The following is a 12,056-nucleotide window of genomic DNA, read 5'->3' on the forward strand; positions in this document are numbered from 1 at the left end:
GGCCGGGTTTACGCTAGGTGTTCCCTTGTCTCGCTCCCCAAGACATCTGATCGTTACGAGCCACCTCGTAGCGACGTTTTCCCTTGAGCGCTCAAAGTGGAAGAAATGGTCAAACTTTGACGTCGCGTAACTCGGAGACCGTGGCAATTATAGACGATCTGTTTGAACCTATGTGATCGTGTTGTCACTGCCTAAAAAATGCTCTCTCGGTTTTGGGCAACTCAATTCCGTTTTCTTGTGGTGAGATTTTTTCCGTCGCATCAAAAACCGTCAATGAGAGGTGGTAAAATACTGCATCTTTGGTTCTTCTTGTCGTGGGAATGAACCGTCAGCGCGAGCGTGTCCGGGTGGCTGGGTTTACGCTAGGTGTGCCCTTGTCTCGCTCCCCAAGACGTCCAATCATACGAGCCACCTCGTAGTGACGTTTTCCCATGAGTGCTCAAAGTGGAAAAAAGGGTCAAACTTTGACATCGCATAACTCGGAGACCGTGGTACTTATGGACGATTTGTTTGAACCTATGGGGTCGTGTTGTCTCTGCCTAAAAAATCCTCTCTCGGTTTCAAGAAACTCAATTCCGTTTTCTTGTGGTGAGATGTTTTTTGTCGCATCAAAAACCGTCAAAAACTGTCAGTGAGAGGTGGCAAAATAGTGCATCTTTCGTTCTGCTTGTCGTGGGAACGAACCGTCAGAGTGAGCGCGTTCGGGTGGCCGGGTTTACGCTAGGTGTGCCCTTGTCTCGCTTCCCAATACATCCGATCGTTACGAGCCACCTCGTAGCGATGTTTTCCCTTGAGCACTCAAAGTGGAAAAAAGGTCAAACTTTGACGCCGTGTAACTCGGAGACCGTGGCACTTATGGACGATCCATTTGAACCGATGGAGTCGTGTTGTCACTGCCTAAAAATTCCTCCCTCGGTTTCGGGCAACTCGATTCCGTTTTCTTGTGGTGAAATTTTTTCTGTCGCATCAAAAACCGTCAAAAACCGTCAATGAGAAATGGCAAAATACTATATCTTTCGTTCTACTTGTCGTGGGAACGAACAATCAACGCGAGCGCGTCTGGGTGGCCGAGTTTACGCTAGGTGTGCCCTTGTCTCGCTCCCCAAGACATCTGATCGTTACGAGCCACCTCATAGTGACGTTTTCCCTTGAGCGCTCAAAGTGGAAAAAATGGTAAAACTTTAACGTCGCGTAACTCGAAGACCGTGGGCACATATGGACGACCCTTTTGAACCTATGGGGTCGTGTTGTCGCTGCCTAAAACATCCTCTCTCGGTTTCGGCCAACTTGATTCCAGTTTCTTGTGGTGAGATTTTTTCTGTCGCATAAAAAACCGTTAGTGAGAGGTGGCAAAATAGTGCATCTTTCGTTCTTCTTGTCGTAGGAACGAACCGTCAGCGCAAGCACGTCCGGGTGGCCAATTTTACACTAGGTGTGCCCTTGTCTCACTTCCCAAGACATCCGATCGTTACGAGCCACCTCGTAGCGACGTTTTCCCTTGAGCGCTCAAAGTGGAAAAAATGATCAAACTTTGACGTCGCGTAACACGGAGACCATGGCACTTATGGACGATTCGTTTGAACCTATGGGGTCGTGTTGTCGCTGCCTAAAAAGGCCTCTCTCGGTTTTGGACTATTCCTACTAGCCCTTCAAATCGGATAATTCAACAATAACTCAAAACTTTCCCAATACACTTGGAAATTTTTTTGCATATTTAGATACCCATTTGCAAGTTATTTAACATAAATCAGAATCAAACTCAATTATTTATAATCAAATAGTACAAGTTTATTACAAATGTATTTATAATCAAATGGTACAAATTTATTACAAATGTATTTATAATCAAATGGTACAAATTTGGGCTCTCAAAATTTGCAAATCAGCCCCATGGACACTTTCATATATAAAATTTGGCATCTTATATAAACGATCAAGCTCATTACTATTTATATTTACAAAATTTTGCATCTAAATATGCAAATTACAACTCGTTTTTTAATACAAAAATTAGCATCTAGATATGCACATTACAACTCGTCGTTTTTTTATACAAAATTTAGCATCTAGATATGCACATTACAACTCATTGATGTTTTTATATACAAAATTTGGCATCTACATATGCACATTACAGCTCATAATCTAAAGTAACAACAAATGATCATGCTTTTGTTATGATCTAAAGTAACAATGATAAAATAACTTCAAAAACAATCCAATATACGAGACAAATCGATCATTCCAAAGCAAAAGTGACAAAAGAATTTGAAAACCTGACTGTTACTGTCCCAGAAAATCATGTGCAAAAGCAGTGGGGTCTTCAAACAACTTGCAATGCTGGTTTTTAGGTCGTTGGGACTAAAATATATTAAGATTTATGTCAACGTTCACAATTTCTCATAACTAGTACGAGTTATGTAGAACTAGGAAAAGGAGAGGGAGAGAGAGTGAGAGAGAGAGAGAGAGAGAGAGAGAGAGAGAGAGAGAGAGAGAGAGAGAGAGAGAGAGAGAGAGGAGGATGAGGAGAGGGAGATTAGGAAAAGGAGAGGGGGAGAGGGAGGAGAGAGGGGGGATGGAGAGAGGGAGGGAGATTGGGAAAAGGAGAGAGAGGGAGAGAGAGAGAGAGAGAGAGAGAGAGAGAGAGAGAGAGAGAGAGGGAGGGAGATTGGGAAGAGGAGAGGGAGAGAGAGAGAGAGAGAGAGAGAGAGAGAGAGAGAGAGAGAATAGGGGATAGGAAGAGAGGAAGATTGAGAAAAGGAGACGGAGAGAGGGGAAGGGAGAGAGGGAAAAGGAGAGGGAGAGAGGGAGATTGGGAAATGAGAGAGAGAGAGAGAGAGAGAGAGAGAGAGAGAGAGAGAGAGAGAGAGAATAGGGGATATGAAGAGAGGGAGATTGGGAGAGAGAGAGAGAGAGAGAGAGTAGGATAAGGAGAGGGAGAGGGGGAGAGGGGGAGACATAGAAGAGAAATTGGGATAGAGGGAGAGGGAGAGAGGGCGAAGATGGGGAGAATAGGATAAAGAGAGGGAGAGAGAGAGAGAGGGAGAGAAAGAGAGATAAGATAACGAGAGGGGGAGGGAGAGCGGGGAGAGGGAGAGGGAGGGGGAGAGAAAGAGAGAGAAGGGGGAGAGGGTGAGAATAGGATAGGATAATGTGTGTGTGTGTGTGTGATAGAGAGAGAGAGAGAGAGAGAGAGAGAGAGAGTATGAGGAGGAGAGGGTGAGAGACATGAGGTAGAGAGAGAACAAGAAGGAGAAAAGGGTGAGAGAATCAAAAAAGAGAGAAGTGTGAGGGGGAGAGAGATGAGATAGAACTCGAGGAAGATAATTAGGGCTCAGAATAAACAAAGACAATGACAGGGGAAGGAAGACAAGAGAGAGAGAGAGAGAGGAAAAGAAAAGATACATGCATGTATACAAACATATATCTATATAAATACATGTATATATAACTATAGATATGCATATATACATACATAAACACATATTATCTAGGTATGTCTAAAACATGTGTAGTAAATGCTAAGTTTACAAACATAAATTATTATGTCTTCATAACCCATACGGGTTTTGTGAAACAAAAAAAAATGTTTTTAGTTTTACATAACCCGTACGGGTTATTTTAAAATACGAATAGTACTTTTTGTTTTTCAAAACCCATGCGGATTTTGGCTTGGTAAGAGGGTTGGAAAACGACCCTAAGGCTTACAAGCCCATTTTCCCCCCTTTTTTGTCCCTTTACACGTTTTTCATCCTCCAACATGATTTATTGACTTCGTCGTCATCAAGTTTACAAATGATCAAGTGGGTATCTCTAAAATTACCACCATAATCTCACACATCTTCTTAGTTTTCTGACCATATAATTTTTTCTATTTTTGGACAACATTAACATAGTAAACTTTAATTTTCTTTATCAGTGCCTTAACAGTCCTCACAAACATATGTCTACCATTTTTTTAATAACTTTTGATATAATTGACCAAATTCAAAATAAATTACATATTATTGTTCTACACTAGATTCTATACACTTTAAAAGAAAAAATTGCAATTTTGATTATTTTGATGCAAGTTATGCCCAGCGCACGAACAGGTACCAAATTTTCAAAATGTTGTCACTTCCAAAAATCATAAAAAAAAATATTCAACGAAATATTACAAAAAAATACACAACTTCTAGATCTCACTCTTACCTATCATCCTACGAAAGGGTTTTGCAAAATACTAAATCTAACTATATATTTTGTGCAGCGCACGAAAACAGTTATGTTATATTTTTCTTAAAAAATCAGAAATAGTTTTGAGTGCGTAAAAGGTTTGACCCTCTTAATCTTATCCAATTTTTTTAAAAATTAGTATTTTAGAAACTAAATTCAGAGTACTACAATTCTTATTCTTTTCTCAACTCCTAGTTTTGAGTGCATGACCTTCAAATAGCTCTTTGAAGTTTAGGTTTACCTGTTTTCAAAAAAGAAAAAAAAAAGTGCTCATTTATACCCCCCTTTTTGTTCACCATCTTGATGCACTTACCCCATATCAACATTAAAATAGATGAGAAGTAGAGACCATGCAAATTGTTGGATCAATACATGAAATTAACCATATCTTCAATGAAAATAATATACTTCTTGCAACAAAGTCTTGGCAACAATCTCCTACTCTACTCTAGCTATCTACTACCTATCTTCTATTGACTATTAACCTACTATTGAACTATTAACATTTACAAATGAGAGAATTGAGCCTTATATAGTGCTCTCAATAAAACTGAATGGCTAGGATCAAACCCACATCAATGGCCAAAATTGAAAGATAGAAACCCTAATTGTGGTTTGTTAAACCCATTACATAACATTTAATGATTGACCAATGATAAAATTACAATAAATAAGACACATGTCCTTTGAATGTTGACCAATAAAGAATGAGGTTAGGTACATCGAACTTTGTGCATCCACCTATTGTAGTTATCCTCCTTGATGGATAAGTCAACTGCATTGAATCTAGATGCTTTGACCTCGAATGATGTGATTGGGCTGAAGATGACTAGGTGTCACCTCAGCTTGTTCTTTGTAACTCATCACAAGTGCCTATGATTCAAGCAATATCTCTTGATACTCAACATTTCCAAGCGCCTAAGGTGAAGAAGGTGGAAGATATTGCCAAATTGCATCGTCTTCTAGCTTTGATTAACTCTTCTGGAACTATCTTCTACCTTTATCACATTTTCCTTCTCTGTCTCTTGTGTGGAAACTCCTTCCTTAGGATATCTATAACTTCTTCGTGCATGGCTCTCCATCTTGAATCTCCTATCTTAGATTACCTCCTTATCCTGACAAGTTTTCTTGAATTTCCATGTTACTTCCTTGATGTTAATCTTCACTTTGTGATGATGATTCCTTACCCTTCCTTTACAATTGTATTGTCATGCTTTCTTTTCTCCTTCTTTGTAGTGTGTTCCTTGTCTCTTCTCATGTCATGAAGTCCTTCCTTGAAGTGTTGTAGAGAGCTTTCCTCCTTTGTTACAACGTCTCCTTCCTTGCATCATTCTTGTGTTTAACATCCCTCTCTTTTGTGTGGTATCTTGTAGGTTGCCTCTTCATTCCTTTCCTTGATCATTCCTGCAAAATAAACAAATAAGACATCAAACACATAGGATATAGACAGATTTTGCATATTTTCAAACTCTCTAATTTGATATGCATTCCTAATGGGGGTGAAACGGTGATTTAATCTCTGATTTCATGTCTGATTTTTATGTTTTCAAGAATGATCTAGAGCTCCCAGTCTGAGATTTCACCTAGACTGTTGTGGATTTCAGCTAGCAAGGAAAGAATTGCCACCTTGGTCGTGGATTGGAGCATGCAAGGGAAGTGGAAGAATACGGCCGGGGTTTTGGAGGTGTGAAGACATGAGATGGTCAGGGAATTAGAGGGGTAAGGGATGTGAATGAAAAGTGGTGGGGGATTTTGATGTGTGCAGACAGGTTATGACTAGGGATATGGATGGGTGTGGACATTGAAGGGTGAATGGTTGAGGTTTCTTCACTCAACAACACCATTCTGCTAAGGAGTGTAGGGCATGGTAAGTTGGCACCTAATGTTGTGGTGTGCACAGAAGTTGGAGAAATCAGTAGAACAAAATTCCCCCCCATTACTTGACCTAAGAGTTTTGATGGGATACCTTGACCCTTTTTCAACTGAGGCCTTAAACTTTTGAAATTCAAGAAACGCATATGACTTGCTTTTAAGAAAAAACACCCACATTTTTCTACTGAAGTCATTGACAAATAACAAAAAATACCTGGTGTCAGTGACTAATGCAATGTCCAAAAGTTCGATGTGACAAATAACAAAAAATATTGTCGTCGAGAAATAAAAGTTACAGAAATCCCATTGTGTAGTTGTAGAAGCTCGACACAAAAACATGATCAAAAACAAACTTTCAGACACGAAAAAAAAAGCCTGCAATATTCAAATGCGACAAAAAAAGTGGTACGATGGATAAATGACGTCAAATGGCTAAAGTTGCAAAATCTTGTAAAAATTGCTAAAATTTCTAAAAGTTATCAGTGTTGTCAAGTGTTGCAAAATCTTGTCAAGGTTGTTAATGTTGTCAAAAGGTGGTAGGCTTGATTGTAATTCTGTTAGGAATTGCAAGCACGGTGCCTTGGAGTCGATATCTTCAAGTTTGCCTATGTGTGGGACCAAGAGGGGGAAAGAATGTGAAAATTTGTTTGTCTGGAGCAACCACCTTATAGCATGTAAAAACTTTTGCATACCTCTACCTCATATGTGCTCAGCTTGCAATTTGTGCAATAACATAATCAAAATGCCCTCTAAGATAAGGGTAAATTGTGCACACATGCTACCTAAATGCACCTAACATTATGCATTGTGTTGTGCAAATCAACTTCTCATATGTCCTCACCTTGTTTGTCCAAGCCCATGCCTCATTTATGCCCCATGACAACTTTGTGCATGCACATTGTTCAAGTGCACTCAGCTAGTGCACTAGACCCCCTAAAACCAGCTCTAGCAACTTTGTGCATATGTACTTGCAATGTGGGCTCCATCACCTTTGTGCCCAAACTCATGTTGCAAATCAAAAAATTGGCTAAGTATTGTTCCGAAGAAGGGGGAGGTAAGGGGGGCGGGGGTGGTCTTTCTAGCTACTTTGTGTAAGCACTTACCTTGAATGCGCCCAACATCATTGTTGTACAAGCCAACCTCTCATATGCACTCTAGCACAAAGGGTTTTGCAAGCAAGGGATCCACATGTGCTCATATCTATGCAAACACCTACTCTAAGTGCACTCATGTTTGCGCAGTTGGAGGTCTTAAACCTGCTCTACTTCATTGGTGCACACCTTTATGTCATATGCGCACACCTTGTATTTTGTGCACCTGAACCCCTAAAATGCGCTCTAAGGTAAATTTTTGTACATGCACCTATGCCATATGCGCCCTAGCTCAACTTTATGAAAAATATTCTCCAAATGCACTCATGACAACTTTGTGCAGGCAAATGTGTAAAATCCACCCATGTTTGTGCAGACTACCACTTCAAACCCGCTTGTGCAAGCAAGGGTTAGATTTGCACCTAAGGAGAATATGAAAGGGAGTGATTAGGGTTAAGGATCAGTCCTAAAAATATACAAGTCAGACATGCAAACAATAAAAATCAGACCAAAAACAGAATATCAGTTCTAAAAGGATGAAAATCAGATCTGAAATTGACCTAAATCCTACTGGCAAACCTAATTTGCAGGTCAGACATAGTTGTAGAGGCAAACTTATTTAATTTGCAAGTGAATTGTGGTGAAGCTTGAGCAGACCTACGAATTCCAGCAGACCTTGGATGAATTTGTCTAAGCCCTGGTGCGAACTTATTACCTGATTTGAACAAATTCCAACAGCAGAATGCATTTTCAGATTCACATTTCTTGATTTGTCAATGTTATTTCCAGGGTGAAAAGTGGTCTGGGAGCCTGAATTGTTATGTACTAGCCTTATTTTAATTTTAATCCATGGTGTTTGATGTTAAATCTCTTTTGTCTTTGAGGTTTTAAAGGACGGAAAGCTAGGAAAGATGCAACTTGAAGAGAAGACTCCACAAGGATGTTGCATGGAGACATCAAGATTCAATCACAAGAATGAGGCATTAATACAAGGATCGCAGTGCAAAGAGAAGTCACACATGTTGACATAATTGTCATTGATGTGAAATTGAACAAATCAGACTGAAGTGATGATGATGATTGCAGTCTTATTCAATTGGATTATTCAGATTTGTATGGACAAGCATTTGCACAGTATCTGCATTTTTCAAATTCACATTAATGATGAATAAAAACTGTTAACATATACAATGAAATGATGTTGATTTTACCTTCAGTCTGATTGTATTTATCTCTGCATAATATTTGGTTCAGATTAGACCACATACATAGTTTGATATAAACTTTATGCTCACGTTAAACTGTGTGAATCATCAAGTTCAGACTTGTGGAAAAATATTGAATACGGAGCTTTCAAACCATATTTTTATCGGGCTCAATCATCAAAAAAGGAGTATCTGGTTTGACTTGCATTTTTAGGTAATGTATTTGGAGTTCAGTCATAACTGAATGATGAGTTGTAACTTAGTTACAACCAACTTCTGCCACCCGGGTGTAAGCGGAATCTTGTTGAAAACTGACTTCATATTATCATAAATGAAATTGAGCACCTATTATCTCTAACGTAAGAAATTAAAAGTCAAGTTTCTGAATTCAGTTGACAGTCACAACTGTCTTGGTGGTTCTACAACTGTTAACAAACTGTCTTCAAACTGCTCATCCGATGGGAGTTAAGAGAGGTTCTATTTAAATCATGCTAAGGTTCGATGAAGAGTTGAGTATGTGGTATTAATGAAGGAGTTCTATTTCAAAGTGAAAGGAGACGTCATATAAAAGATATGTATAAGACGTTTTGAGAGAGAAAACGTGAGAGTTATTAAGAAGATAATTCTGAGAGTTGAAAGTGCTGTACTGCTCTTTCTCAGATCAGGTATAATCATATTTTATATTTTCCTTAAGTCTATTCTGAGATTGTGAAGAAAAAAATTTGAAGAGCACTGATAATAAACATATTCTATGTTCATCTGCAAAGTGTCTATTGGTATGATTAGTTGGCAGCATTCAGTTATATTTGCAGATTTCCATTATGGTTAGCCATATTCAATTGTCAGAAGATTTAAAGATTGGACATATTCAGATTGTAACAGATTCTTATTACAGTTGATCACATTCACCTTTCAGAAATTTACATTGCATATCTTTAATATTGTAAAATAGTAAAACTTCTGAGATAGAAGTCATTTTCAGTTTGTCATTGTAATTGATGCTTCATGTGTGCTGGGTTGGTGCTCAGATTGTTGAGTAGGTGCTCATATCTGGAAGATTTGGTGCTCTTACTATAGGGGTTGGTGCCCTTCAAATATTGTAACCAGGATTCATTGTGAGGCTGAATTAGGATGGACAATCCTAGCAGCATTTCGCACCGTGGTTTTTGCCCTTCTGGGTTTCCACGTATTTTTTTGTGCATTGGTCTCATTGTGTGGTGCATTTTTCAGATTTCAGTTTCAAGTTGATTCCATTTAAGATTTCAGTTTAAAAGTTTTTTAATAAGTTCATCAAAATGTTTAATTGATTAAGGATCTAAATTTTGGTTTACTACTGATTCACCACCCAACTCACCCCCCCACCTCACCCCTCTCTCAGTAGTAAAACTTGTGTTCTACAACACATTGACAAGCAAAGAATGGAGCAGATCTAGAACAACATCCAAGCCCTTTTCAGGACTACATCAATACAAAAGCAGGCACACCTCAACAACGTGGGAAGGATATTCTAATACACAAGGAGGCACGATGAAGAACATTTCCACACCAAGATTCAAGTATTCAAGAAGGTTATACATTCAAGACTACGATATAAGGATGATGAAAGCTCACCACATTTGAGGATGGGCTTAGAGAAAGGTTCAAAGATGACACAACAAGAGAACAATGAAGATGAGGGAATTTTATGACAATCTTGAATTTCCTTCGGAAATCAAAGAATCAGGGTCAGTACAAGGAGGCCATCTCAATCAGAGACAATGCACAAAAGGATCAAGCATAGACACCATGAACTCATGTACTACAACAATGATGTGTTTCACATTTCAAGACCAAAGACTGTCAAGAGGATGTAGGATGTTCAAGGTGGAATACATCACAAGGAAGAATCTCAATTATGAAGATGGAAGACTGAAAATGATCAAGCAAACAGTTTTAGAAGAGTTAATCAAAGTTATAAACTTGATCAAGATGATACAATTTGGGAATATGTCACATCATCATCATGCCGAGCTTGGAAATGTTGAGTATCAAGAGATATTGCTCCAACACAAACACTTCTTTGTGAGGATCTGCAGGACAAGTATGATGAGGTGGCACCTATTCAACATCAACCAATCAAATTACTCCACATTAGCATGTCCAAGTTCAATGTACTTCACTTCCAACGAGGAGGATAATTGGACATGTAGAGGCACAAAGTTCCATGTACCTAACCCTATTTTTCATTGGTTCAAATTCTAAGAAGGAAATGTGTCCAATACAATGTAATTTTCTCATTAATCAAAGGACGTTAGTTATAACTAACCCTAATTAGGGTTTCATCCTGTAATCTCGATCATTGATCTTGAATCAATCTGAGCCATTCGTTGTAAATGAGACCTCTATATAAGGCTCAATCCTCTCATTTGTAAAGGTTAATAGTTGATTGATAGATAATAGTTGTTAGATAGTGGTAAGTAGTAGAGTAGGAGGAAGAAGCTTGAAGTTGTTGCCAAGACTTGTGAAATTAATACATGATTTTCATTGAAGTATGGTGGATCTTTATGTGTTGTTTCTACAAATTGCATGGTTTCTTGTTACTTCTCAAATTCAATTAAAGTTAATTGATTATAATGGAGAGATGCAATGATATGTGATCAATTCCTTGGTTCACACTTTTTGTGGTTTGCTAATAGTAAACAACAATATAAAGTTAGCTTGAACCTCATTGTTGCAACAATTCGATTGTGAATGTTCATTTAGATTGCACTTGTATTGGGTATTTGAATGAATGGTTCCCTGTATGAAAATCTTTCGTTACCTTTGGAGATCGCACCAGTGTTGTGTAGTTGTTATCATGACAAAGCAAAGCTTAGTTTGAAGGAGTTTGTCTATCAAAGCATCATCCTTTATCATCATTTCCCTTAGAATTAAATTAGATCTCTCAACCCTTGATTCCTTTGGCCTTTTATTTTTCCAAGTTAGTTAAGTTAGTTCCACATTCTAGCGGTGGTCATAAGAATAAGTCCCTTTGTGATCACCAACATTAAAGTCTATTGTTCACATTGTAAACCTTGGAGTCGTCTCATTTGATCATATTCTTTATCATATGAGGTTTCTTTGTTCAAGAGAGAATAGAATACTTGGTATTTTATTCTGTGTTCGAGGTGTCCTAAAAAACACATCAATAGAATTGGCGCTAGGAGGGTTGATAGCTTAACTCCAAATCCTATCAATTCATATTTGCGAAAGTTATCCTAAGTCTTTTCTCTACCCTCCTCCATGCTCAACAAAATTGGTGCTAGAAGGAGGGCAACGAACAAATTCCGAATTGTGAATGTGGAACTCGAATGAGCTTTCAAGCTACATTTGAGATATGTTAGATCTCTCTTATGTCAAAAATAAAATTAAAAAAAGTGAAAAACTAGAAACAAAATTTTTTAAAAATCAGAAAATTCAATTAAAAAAAGACTTCTCAATAGATGGGCAACATTCTCATAATTCGTCTGGCCAAGGTGATCGGCAAGTTGATATTCTTCAGCTTTGGTGGACTTTAAATGCACAGCTACACCCACGCAGTTTGTCCGAGTTTGCATTGTCAAGGAAATGTAGAATCCATGATATGATGTAACATGATGAAATACATTGCTTGACATTCCTGTCAAGGGTGGAGTCAATACTACAAGGGAAA

At 38.3% G+C, this 12,056-nt stretch overlaps 1 long non-coding RNA gene across 2 annotated transcripts in view; it reads right to left on the reverse strand.

Moving 5' to 3' along the window:
* Positions 1-4,590: 4,590 nt before the first annotated feature.
* LOC131042428 (uncharacterized) overlaps positions 4,591-12,056 on the reverse strand; it is an 81,756-nt gene continuing 74,290 nt past the window's right edge. For both annotated transcript variants that reach the window (XR_009105253.2, XR_009105254.1), the window contains exon 3: positions 4,591-5,622. This is a non-coding gene — a long non-coding RNA (uncharacterized LOC131042428). The remainder of the gene's footprint in view (positions 5,623-12,056) is intronic.

Source organism: Cryptomeria japonica, chromosome 1 (genome assembly GCF_030272615.1).
Source record: "Cryptomeria japonica chromosome 1, Sugi_1.0, whole genome shotgun sequence".
NCBI lineage: Eukaryota > Viridiplantae > Streptophyta > Pinopsida > Cupressales > Cupressaceae > Cryptomeria > Cryptomeria japonica.